General features: G+C 38.8%; 1 pseudogene; it reads left to right on the top strand.

Annotated features, from left to right (window-relative positions):
* Positions 1-11598: 11598 nt before the first annotated feature.
* On the top strand, positions 11599-13078 carry LOC143856744 (rust resistance kinase Lr10 pseudogene; annotated as a pseudogene).
* The last annotated feature ends 247 nt before the right edge of the window (positions 13079-13325 follow it).

A 13325-nucleotide genomic window follows, 5' to 3' on the forward strand; every position in this document is an offset into this window, starting at 1 on the left:
TAGAGATGGGTATACCCTATTTTCTAATCTTTTTCTCTCCGCAAGGCAGCTTCTCCTTGGCTCACCCAAACCATAATCTCTCTCTCTCTCCTCATAGTAGCTGATCATGATCACGATTCACACGAAGGTGCCCCTCTTTCCCTCTCTATCTCTATCTTTCTGTTCCCCCGTGACCTCCCAATGCTCCAGACAAATAGGTTTCAGAAGAGATAAATGAGCTTGCTTATAGACAAAGAAAAAGAAAATTCAAAACCCATAAGGCTTTAGATAATCAGAGGCTTTGTGACCCTAATTAAATTTTGATGCAGCTATGTTCAACCCTAACCCCTGTCATCTTTTCTTTTCACCAATTCAGATGAAGCTCCTTCACATTTAGTGGCCCTTTTGGCAACCAAAAGGAAAGAAAAGAGAACATTTGAGTAAAAACAGTTGTCTGGCTCAAAACCCATTTGATTTAAAACGGTTTAAGTTTCATAGAAATTCCTTAGTGAATAAATATGCTTCATTTGATTAAGAACATTTTAAATTTGATAAAAACAGCTCTCAACAAAAACCCATTTAGAATTTTGGTGTTACATTTACATTTATATAAACCCTTTATTTAAATCCGTTTTTTTAACCAAAACGTTTTAAACTCGTTTTATTCATTAAACATATTTTTTAGGGAAAATTACATTTACACCCCCTCTAGTTTCTGACACATTCAACTCTAACCCTGACTTTCAAAACGTGACAAGTACACCCCTTGAGGTTTCAAAATGTGGCAAGTACACCCCTTCTGTCAACGATCCATTAGTTTAACCTGACGGAAAGACTAAAACTAACCATGGTTAATATTTTGAGGACAAAAATACCCTCATTTGAAGAGGGATTAGGGTTACGCCATTTCCCACCGCCGTCGTCGCACCTCCGGCCACCGTTGCCGTCGCCACCTTCGGCTACCGCCGTCACCTCCACGACAGACAATGAAACCCCACCCCAAGGCTACATCAAACCCACATTTCAAGAAAAAGAAATTGATACAAACAAAAACAAAAAGCCCTAAATATTAGGGTTTATGTGCAAATCATGATAATGGTGTGAATGAAGACAAATAAAACTCGTAAATCAAGGGTTTATGTTGATAAATAAACAAGGGTTAGAATCAAACCCTAATTTTCAGTTTTCAAGTCTGAAAACCCTAATTTTCAGTTGGGGAAGACGAGGGCATTTTGGTCATTCCCGCCTCGCCGTCTACTCTGTCACGTTAAAAAAAACTTCAGGGGGTGTACTTGTCACGTTTAGAAAGTCAGGGTTAGAGTTGAATGTGTAAGAAACTAGAGGGGGTGTATCTGTATTTTTCCCCATTTTTTCGTTTCTGTTTATTTGACCATTTATTTAACTACGTTTTTTCGAACCAAAACCGTATTAAACCCGAATTTTTCCCGTCCCGTTTTTTTGTTGTACCACGTTTTGCTAACTATGGTTCATATATGATCTAGGAGATATTATTTTGATACTTTCCAGGAGATAAGGGCATGTATAGTATCCTTAGGTGACAAGTTCACTTATGGCGCCACTAGAATTGGGACGGTATATATCAAGATGTTCGTCGGAGTGGTTTATACTTTAGATTAGGGGTGTTTATTATTTGGTTATAACCGAATAACTGAACCGAACCGAATTTGGTTATTCGGTTTGGTCGGTTAGCCGGAGTGGTTTGGTCGGTTCGGTTCGGTTCGGTTTCGGTTATTTTGTTTATGGAGATTCGGGTTCGGGTTTGGGTTCGGTTATCTCTGTGGACCCCGATCCGAGAGAGAGGCGGGGGACGAGCCCCCACGCGCTAGTCTCAGGATCATCCACGTGAATGGAGAGCTCTACCAAGGAACTCTCGAAAGAAGTGCCCCTCACAGCATAAGTGGCGATAAAAAGTGAAATACCTCTTGATTCGGGGACTAGCCCAGATTCGAGGCGTACCTTGAACAAAGAAGAGTCGACATCCAAGGAAGTGGGCCCTGGATCCCATACTATGCTCTGTTGCAACGGATAACCAGAGATTATAAAAGAAAGGTTCGTGCCTGGTTACGAATTTGGAAGGTCCGAAGAGCACCTCATCCGCCCAAGTGCAAACACCTGGTCTCTTATGCCATTTACTTATTGATTTTGAAGAGTTTTGGGAGAAAGTCATGTGAAATGGGAACACATATCTCCGAGAAGACGTCTATCTAATCATGCATGTCTCGGAGGAATAATAAGCACACATAAAAGAAATGAAATAAGTGTCACCTGAGAATAGCTAGATTATGAGTGTCATACCTAATTGGTGTCTAAATTCTGGTGTACAAACACATGCATGGTACAGCTAAAAGTATAGGATCTGTACATGAAAGTAAGAAAACATAACCAAACACACAACACAAATCAACTCTATACATGACTGGACAAGACAAATCCTAAAACTCTAATGCAAGACTTGACTCGGACCAGAATGGCCGTCCATCCTAGCTGCTCTACGTATCCCTGCCTCGGGAAGAATCGGAGTCAACGTAGTTCGATGACCTATTCTAACTATGATGCCTAACCATCTAGAACCGCTATCGTAGACTCGATCCACTAGACTCGACTGATTTTTAAAGTTTTTTGTACAATTGCTTAAGCTCATGTGAATTGTAATTTTTAGGACTCCCTATATGCCCTAACTAATGCAAGTTGATTAGCCTTAAGCTAATGCAGGTGGGTCCTACATCCTATGTGTAACTAGGTTGTGCATCCTAAGAAAAACCATGGGCTGACTATATGTTTCCTAGTTTAGCCATCGGTTTGACTAAATGTCTAACCGACCAGGACTCGAGGCCTCCTAACTCTAGGGACACTCACACGACAGGACACACCATATCAATACCAATCAGGACAAACTCCTAACTCTAAAACACCCCGAATATCTAGGACAGACTCCTAACTCTAGGGGAAGATCTTTTTGAAAAGGTTTTGAATAAGTTTTGTATTTTTTTGAAGGTTTAAAATGTTTATTTTTAAAGGTTTGGCTGGACTTGGGATGTGGATCCCAAGTTGCACTACGTACCCTGTTAAAAGGGATCAAGCCAACGTAGTTCGGAACAGACTTTCCTAACTACTCCTAGTGACTCAAGATTTTTGAGATTTTTTATTTTTCAAGTGTTTTTGAATTTTTGACACAAGATGACAGAATCCTATCATCATAAGGGTAGGATAGACTCCTGATATCCCGCAAAGGTTGGACAGCATCATATGCTTTGCGGGGGAATTGGACAGAATCACGACTCTGCAAGGGTTGGACAGCATCCTATACCTTGCAAGAGTGGATAAAAAATCACATGATTTGATGAGAGGTTGGATGGAATCCTAACCCCTATGATGATAAGACTGACTCCGAAAACTGAAGGACTGACTCCTATGCTAAGACTGACTCTCTAGCTAACTCCAGCTAAGGACAGACTCGAAACCAAAAGCTTTATAAAAAGGGAGAACGATGCCAGTGAGACTAGGCTAGTCTCTTAAAAGAAAAATGACAGCTGACGCTTATGAGACATGACATGTCTCCTATAGAAGAGAGGACAAATAAGGGTGTCATCGAGACTAGGCAAGTCTCCTAAACTCTGAGAATATTATGACCAATGAGACAAAGCCTGTCTCAAAAAGGTTTGACTTTTCTGCACGAGACATAGCTTGTCTCCCTAAAAGAGCGCTCTAGATGACTCTTTCATTGCCCTTGCAATGAATATCTAAAAAAATAAATCATTATGTCCGATTATTAACAAGCCAAGTTAACCAAGGTCTTTAACTACTCCACATAAAGAGGAAACTAATAACTAAGCCAAAACAAAGCAACTGACGCCATGAAAATGATTAAATGTTGCATTTTTAACCTGGTCGGAAAAAATGTTGCATAGGCTGTTATCTTGATGGTGGAACAAGTAACTTGTTTGGTGAATCACTTTCTAATAGTGGGATCAATCAAGATTGTTGGGAAGCTTGAGTTGGATAGGTTTTAGGGAATCCTTCAATAATAGACGTGGATCATGGAACCAAGTCAAGTGGTACTATGTGGTTTTTGAAAGGGTAATGTGCAAACGCCGGCAAGTACTTATTCAAAAGACTTTGTCTTAGTTTCTCTAACAACCAAGTCAAGTGGTACTATGTTGTTTTTGCAAGGGTAACGTGCATATGCCGAAAAGTACTTATTTAAAAGACTTTGTCTTAGTTTCTCTGACAGTTACTGAAAGCAAAACCAGCCTTCATAATCAGTTTACAGATATGGACATTGGTTTGTGGAATTAATTTGGTAGAGGTGATAATTGTTATTCTTGAGCATATCAAATTAGCGTAGCAAGTTAGCTGGTCAGTGAATTTGTTGGATACTTTCACCTATTTTGTTTGGAAAATTGAAACAAACCAAAATGACAAGAATGAAGAATTCAATATCATATGATGCTTTCTTTAATATGCAGCTATGTCCAGAGAGGAGAACATGAAGTCTAGATATTAGGAGCATGGGTACTCAGGCTGGTACAAATACAGTAGGCATCGTTCATCGATGATTAAATCATCGCAGATAATGTTCATCAAAGTAGAATAGCTCTAGTGAAAAAAAAAGAAGGACATTGTGAGTAGAAAATTTTATCATAGAAAATCTCCTCATTTACTTGTGTGCTTCTTTCATTGATACTCTTGAGTTTGTGATGTTCTCATTGTGCCCAAGAGTTTTGTCTTGGCTACATATCAACTAAACACCAGAAACTATATCATAATAGCTGACTACAGAGAACTAAACTAGGTTTTTTTTTTTGACTGGTTGAACTAAACTAACTCCTTTCTTCGTATTATTGAGTAGTGCTTCTTGGCTCAATCAACAGGCAAGGTCATGAAAAGTAAACTTGTTTTCTCAAATTAACATGTACTGTCCCTTAACTATAATCAATCATCAAAGGAAAGACTCAGGATTTCCCCAAAAAAAATTCTATTATAATTATTCTCGATATTGAAGAACAATCATTAAAACAAAAACAACTGTTGTCAATAGTATTATCAACAAATGCTCCAAATTCTTGCACTTTCAGGATGGGCCCAATGACAAGGAAAGAATACCAAATAAGTAACAGATGTGCTACAAGAGTCAAACAAGCGCCAAATTCCCAAATTCAAACTCATTACTCCACTTCAAGCAATCTAAAAAACCACAAACCCCCTTTATTTCAAACGCCCCACATTCACTTCCATTTCAAATTAGCCAACCAGATATACTAGACAATCAAATCACAAAATTCAGGCCATGTTTGGATTGCAAGAATTTGATGGAAAACTTTGGAAGGAAAAATATCTCTAAAATTTCTTACTTTTTTTTTTTTACTCACAAAAACAAGATTACTTGAACCAACCCTAATCAATTTTTCCTTAAAGGGACTTTCAATTTATGATAAAACCCCTCTAAATTGACCATAATTATATCATTTCTCTCCAAATTGTGGAAATAAAAAATTTTCCCAAGAAAAAGTTTCCCATAAAAAATGCTTTATTGCCATCCAAACAAGGCAATAGGGTTTATAATTATCTGAGACAAGAAAAGAAAGGAATCTATAGATAGGGGAAAAGGGTAAGAAAATTCAACAAAACCCAATAACTTGCCAGACTATTCAAGAAACAATCTAGATCATATAGCATTACATTTTTATAAAACAAAAAATAATTGTTAGATTAGGATTTATCTTTCAATTGAGAAGAATATTGAATCTTACTTGCATAACAGAGGCCTTGTGGGTTGTAGAATTGAAATCAAAATACACTGAAATGAATGAAAAGAGTTGGGAAAAAGAGGATTTGGGAATGGATTCTGTGTAGATTCGGAGGTCTAGTTTTGTTCCAGGGAGGAGTTTTTTTTTGGGACATGATTTTTTCGCCCCCGCTGTAGGATAATGCGCCCTCCTCGTTAACGTCAAATTACCTTAAGAGGGGGCGAAGTATCCTAAGTGAGGCGAATTTATCTTTTTTTCTCTATTTATATTTTGAGCTTATCTGTCACGTGAGATGTGTACGTGGAGAAACAAGAAATGGAACAAATTGACATATCTGCCTTCTCAGCTGCCATCTGTCGTGCGCTTATTTTTTTTCTCCCGCAATTCAGGTATTAATTCCGCCTAGCACTTCCCATTCCACTAATGTGTTAGACCCAAATAGACCTGGCAAACGGGCGGGCCGGGCCGGTTTGGACCCGGCCCGTACGGGTCCGGGTCCGGGTCAAACAGGCCAGGTCAAAATGACCCGGAAAATTTTACGGGTCACTAAGTTTGGACCCAGGGCCGGGTCGACCCGCTGATCACCCGGATATTTGACATATTTTTTAAGATTTTTTTTATTTGTGGAGGGATTTGCTAGCCACCTTCGCCAACCATTTATGTTGACTGTTCGAGAGATTTGTCTTATTGTCGCGTGGTTCAAACTGCAAAGATCTGGCAAAAGTACGATTTGTGAAAAGGTGGCTAGCAATAAATAATAATCATGGGGTACTAAATTTTAAATGAGAAATTACCGAAAAATGGAACCAAAGTAGAAAAATTAAGGGAAAAAAACCGAAACGATGTTCTAAAATATGACAATTACGGAAAAAATTACATAGAAAAACGAAAAGTTATGACAATGACGGAAAAAAATACATAGAAAAAGTAAAAAGTTATTACAATTACGGAAAAAAAAATTCCAAAATAAAACCTTTTGCACTTCGCTACGGGCGCCCGCGAAGGGCCGGGTGGACCTGCGGGTCCGGGTCACTTTTTGCCAGGTCTAGACCCAAATGCCAAAATCCAGGAAGACGGAATAGGAATCCCAGTTATGATTCTTAATTCCAATAATCCAAATGTGCCCCGAATAGGAATCCCAGTTAGGAAGAACGTTTCCTATGCACCTGCATACAATATGTACTTGCATATGGTATATATTTTGAACAGCATTACCTAAGAATATAGTCTCTTATATCTTATATTGCATTAGTTATTAGAGACCCAACTGTATTTGAATCCTCTTCTTTTCTTACATTTGTGAGTTTGCCAATCTGTTTTTCTTGTAAAACCGCCTCTTTTGTGACTGAAAAGAATTGGTGCATTTATTTAGGGGTGTCAATGGATCAAGATGGTCCAATGGATCCTTCGAATCCGAACTTTAATGGACAGGATATGGGCATACTAGAAAGATCCATGGACGTGTTTTGGATCCTCATCATAAGATCTGAAATTTTTTAAAATCGGATCCAGACATGCAAAGAAAATCCAATGGATAGTCAAGATCCGAAGTTTTTTTTTTACAAAAATACCCTTATAAAGTTTGTAATAACATTTTTTTGAATGATAAAGTATGTAATAACATATGTAATATGCAGGGTATTTCTTCTGTAAAAGCAAATAAATTTCAGATTGATGAAATTTCGTGATTCACTTTTCTATTTCCTCTCTTTTCGTCGATTGATACATCTCTTCCTCTTCCTCCATCATTTTATTCATTTTTGTATTCATAAGACTTGTTTGGATTTCATTTGACGAACAACTCTGTTCATGGATTTCCATCATTGCACAAGTACTAAGGCCCTGAGTCATTTGGGAGCTATTACATAACTTTTGATCCAGTCAACGACAGTGATTTACTCATAGTTGACTAAACATTATAACTTCTTTTTATCGTTTTAATTGTCTACAATGTAAGTAGGACCTACTAGGACTCTCCGATGGACTGTCCGATTTGAAATAGATCATGACCAGGACACGGTAAGTAGGATCCGAGGAACACTCCAAATCCGATCTGACCGATAAAGGATTTGAATAGATCGTGACTGAGACATAGGTGGATCCGATCCGAAGTTGATCCGTTGACACCCATAGATTTAGTCTTGTACCAAGATAAGTTTCCTGCTATGGCATCATTTTATCCTACAAGATGCCTTTGGGCTTCACCTATGCATTATGAGATTAAAGAAAACCTAGTCTACACTGTAAACTTGAAATTCATGCTTATGATATATAGCTGATGACCTGTTATGTGGATACTGACATGGGCATGCTTTTCAACAGAGTGGGACTGGGCTGAGTGCTCTCTGTTCTTTTTTGTTCTTTCTAATCACTTTTACAGTTTTACTCGACCTACTTTTGGGCTTCTTATATTTAAGATACTTTTTGCATTTTTTTTTGTTTACTACGTTTTAAGGGTGTGTGTCAACAGGCCTATCGTCGTACCATGTTCAACATTGAGAGAGTTGCATATAGATGGTGGTTCTCGAAATGTTGCTCATTGATTCTTTCCTCTGATTTCACTATTTTTGCGAAACTATTCTTTGGTTTTTCCTTTTCATTTCCCCTGTACACTGAATCTATTGTAGGAGGATGCTTCTATTGTTTTAGTTTCTTCTCTGTTTTGCATTTTTTTGCTGAAGTGTGGAACCTCTCTTACTTGAACCCCTCATTGTCATAATCCAATTTCTATCTAGGTTTGGTAGCCACTTGATGTTGACTCTAAAGTTGCTTTTGTTTGGTCTTTATCTGCACCTGTGAACATTCCACAAGCTGTATTTAGTATCCCCAACCATTTTTGACGTACAAGTCAGCTGTTGCTTCATGGTCATTGATTAAGACTTGTATATAAACTAGTTTTACTGGTTGGATTAATAGGGTGGATGTTCTAATGGGACTGATACAATTCCCACCCCCAAAATTATAATCGATCAGGACTCGGATCCATGCGACGACTATTGTGGAGATAACATTCGGTCACTAGCCTTCTTCTCTGTTCATGTATACACATTTTGTCTTGAATCCTAATTAGTTTCTTCTCTCTCTTTATGTTCTGAATTTTCTAGTACATTTATTGTCTATTCTCTTTTGGGTGATTCATGTCTTTGTATAGTAACATTTCTAATCTGTTGCAGATGCATGCAAACACAACAAGTTTGTTATCACTAAAGCGTAGGTTCGCACAATACGAGAATACTGTGCTTGGATTACTGTCATGCTTTTGTTCTTAATTGCCACTAGCATTTCGAAGCATTTGCATCTCATGGGAATGCTATTGTTGGACCCCCAGATACTATGAGTTTCCATGTGTCTTCCTTGAAGTATATGATTGTTTAAATGGTTCATGGTTGTCATTAAAATATGGTCATAGTTGTCAACCCGTATACTCGATTTCTTAATTTTATGACTGGTGAATCGTAAGAGTTTGTACAAGAACAGACATTAAGTTAAATATTTGCATGGCAATTTTACGGAAAGCCATTTCGAGGTTGACTTTTGAATGACAGAACAGACACCTCAGACTTATTAAAAGAATAAGACAAAATCTGCTAAAAAGTGAGCCTACATGGCTGTTCTCTGATGCAAAAGCTAGCCCAAGAAATTGCCTAGCAAATCCCAAGATACATACACTTTGCAAAGATGAAAAGACAATAACCTCCTCAATCGATTATTAAAACATTACACAGACCCACTCAATATATCCACACCTAACTTATTGAAAAGTTGTGCTCTCTACCAAATCCCAACCGTGTGGACCCAGCATTAGAGGAGTGAAGAGTGACCTTTTTTCTTCTTTTTGAGGTGGGAGAAAGGAAGCAGCCAGGGAAAAGGCTCCAAGTACATACAAACAACTACCAGCCAGACAAGGGGAAAACACAGAAAAATATTGGGTTTTGATGTAAACCCAAACTGCAATTTGGGTGCAGTTTTGACTTTTGAGTCATCTCAGACCTGAATTTACGCCTAAATTTCGATTGGAAAGGCCCAACTTTTCAAATGATACTAAAAAGGAAAACACTTTGAAAACGGGATTTCATTTGGAAAATAAAGACACACACTGTGTTTTCGTCTTTTCATTTGTTTCTCAAACGAAATCCTGTTTTCCTAGCAGCCACTTTTTAAAATCAGATTTTATATTAAAACACTAACATAAAATACCTCACAAGACCAACCCTGTTCCTTATTTTCCTTTGGGAAGCCGGCATTCTCGTTTTGCATGTGCGTCCTTTAGTGGTAGGAGTTTAAAATCTTATTTAGGACTTCAGATCTTATTATAAAAGTCGTCTAATTTTTGTTACTGGCCTGCAACTTTCAAATAAGACCTCCTTATATATACACCGTAAGTAACAAACTCAACTTCAATCCAAAATTCTAATCCTCCCAGCATCAATGTCCTATCAAGAATAATCATAAACTTGTACTAGTTGTTCATTTCCGTCTTCATCGTCATCTTTTGTGATCATTTATCGCAATATCCAGATATGTCATGCCGTAAAAGTTTTAATTCTTTCTCTAACAATGCAAGTAGTTCATCAGACGAGATTCCTGGAGTAATGAAATTTTTAACAGTCGTCATCATCGGTTATATAAAAAATAAGCAATCACTAACCATCTTGTACACAGAGGGTTAGCGAGTCATATCTTATTTGCACAACTCAAACTCGAAAGTGAGGATCTTGACTTGATGTTACGAGCCCGTTGATACCGCAATCGATCCGGTAACGATCTCATTGTATGTCGTAGAAGAGGCTACTAGAGTCGCTCATTCGTTCTTCACGATCACAAATCCGAGAGCCTACGGATGATGGCTCTAGAGAGAGTAGGGAGAGAGAGAACGAAACTTAGGAAAGAGAAGGAGGAGAGATTGGGTCTCATGATATGATTCTTTTCTAGAGATATCGACTACTTATATATAATAGTAGTCCGGGGCTATAAGGCTCCTTCTCTAGATATGAGTCTAAGAATCTCACCCAAGTCCAACTCTAATTGCTTATCAAGATAAGCCAAAACGAGAGTTCTAATATCTCATGATAACTAATTGGATTTATCCATTTAGCTTGTTGGGGGGCCCACCACCTATGTGGTGGTTTCTTTTGGTTACGGGTAAACCAATCCTTATCCCAACAATCGGTAAGATCCTGAAGCTCAATTTGGACTCTAACCTGAATGTATTTTTTTATGGTGTTAGGGTCCTGAGTGGGGGCCCACCCTAGGTATGGGACTGGGTGGGACTGAGCCTGGTATGGGACAGGTTTAAAGGGCCTAGCCTAATGTGTTCCATCAGCTCTAACGCTTTTAGCATATTGTCATACCTAGTGGAACGCGCTAGGTAGGGGTACAACTTGGGTCGATTTTTGGGAATTCATGTTAAGCTTTTACCTTAAAATCGGGTTGGGTTCAGGTTGATTCCTCTTCATTTTTTTAGCAAAAGCTCAACCCGAGTGGACCCGAGTTGCACCCATAGCGCTAGGCTTGGTCCTTTAAACCTGTCCCATATGAAGCTGGGTCTGTCAAACCTGATGGAACGAGTTTGGCTAGGCCCTTTAAACTTGTCCCATACCAGGATTGGTCCCACCAAGTCCCATACCTAGGTGGGCCCCAACTCAGAACCTTCCAGATGGCCAGACTTCTCATGATCAAGTTTTGAAAATTTTGCAGTAATACAAGTAGTGAGCACGGTGGCCATATTTGCAGTTATCTTCATGATAATCAATTGTCTAAGAAAGGCAGGAAATGCAATAACAGAAAAAAAATTATAATTATTCCAGCCTCCCGACGACCCCATCGGAGCCAACTTTATCGGATCCAATTTTATCGGACCCAACTGTTGGGCATGTCATTGAGGTCCCAACCCCAATTTCATCTGAGCAAAGTTATCACACGGCTTTACTAGACGGACAAATTGAAACAGGGACGATTGAGAGGTTTATCAAAGGCATGGTGAGAGAAAGACCCATCAGATTTTCAGCTGACCAACTAGAGAGTTTCACTAGAAATTGTGCTGTGAAATTGGGTTCGGGTGGTTATGGAGATGTTTATAAAGGGAAGCTCCCCAACGGAGTTCTGGTGGCTGTTAGGGTTCTCAACAGAAAACTGGTAAGGGAGTTGAAGGGCAATTCATGGCAGAAGTGGGTACAATAGGAAGAGTTCATCATATCAATCTGGTAAGACTCCTTGGATTCTGCTTTGATGCCACCATCAAAGCACTTGTGTATGAGTTCGTGGAGAATGGATCTCTAGACAAGTTGTTGTTTAGTGAGGAAAGGAAAATTGAGTGGGAAAAGCTGTATGAGATAGCAATTGGTGTAGCTAGGGGAATTGCATACTTACATGAAGAGTGCCAACAAAGGATCATTCACTATGACATAAAGCCTAGAAATGTTCTTCTAGATGCAAATTTCAATCCAAAGGTGGCTGACTTTGGATTGGCTAAGCTCTGTGATAGAGAAAATACTCATGTTCCAATGAGCCATTTCAAAGGAACTCCCGGTTATGCTGCGCCAGAACTATATACGCCAGGCCCGATAACTCACAAATGTGATGTTTACAGCTTTGGGATTCTTTTGTTTGAGATTCTTGGGAGGAGGAAGCACATGGATGATAATCTGACTGAAAGCAAACAGTGGTTTCCAAGATGGGTTTGGCACAAGTTTGAAAAGGCGAATTGGGGGAGATGATGACACATTGCGGAATCAAGGAGAAGGATAGAGAGAAGGCTGAGAAAATGTGCATGGTTGCTCTATGGTGTGTTCAGTTCTCGCCTGATGCGAGACCTCTCATGAGTAGTGTGGTGAAGATCTTGGAGGGAGAAGCAGAACTCATCGCACCACCTCCAAACCCATTTCAACAACTGGAAGCAGGTTCACTTGTGCGGAGGGACATCGATGTAGATTCAACAGCAAGTGGAAGAACTCTTGTACTTTCAGATTCAACAGCAAGCGAAGACGAAGGAACTGCTGAAATTTGTGGCAAAGATTACACCCCAATCATGAAGAAGTATGATATAGAATTGGCTACTTTACCTTGAAGAGCAGATTTTATTTTAGGTATGTACTTAAAAAAGAAAAGAAAAGTTGTAGATGATTTCCTAGGGGTCCGCTTGGATGTACTCATATAGAAGTAGAGCGAAAGGATTGTGGATTCCTATTTCTTTACTTTCCCTTTTCTCTTGATTTGGGAGGAAAGTTGAACAGTGCAAAACGGCTTGCATTTGGAAAATTTACAGCCAAAGGACTGTCATATAAATACTAAGTGGCAACCAAATATAGATTGTAATTGAAAAATATGTACTTTTTCTTTTATCTTCCCACTTTTTAATGCATCCAAACAAACCCTAGTTGTAAAAGTTTCTTCTTTTATGCTAGACTTGGATCAAATATGTGAAGCAACTGTTGTACGGACTAAAGATGCAAGAAGGCAAGAATCTTCTAACATATAACTTTGCTCAATGGACTTGTGGATCAACTCTACAAGATTGATCAAAAGTTGAAGGAAGAAGACAAGGCTCGTATGCTTAATTCATATGACCACCAAATAACG

Source organism: Tasmannia lanceolata, unplaced genomic scaffold (genome assembly GCF_043159265.1).
Source record: "Tasmannia lanceolata isolate RefF3 unplaced genomic scaffold, GAP_Taslan_0.1 ptg000023l, whole genome shotgun sequence".
In the NCBI taxonomy this organism is placed as follows: Eukaryota; Viridiplantae; Streptophyta; class Magnoliopsida; order Canellales; family Winteraceae; genus Tasmannia; species Tasmannia lanceolata.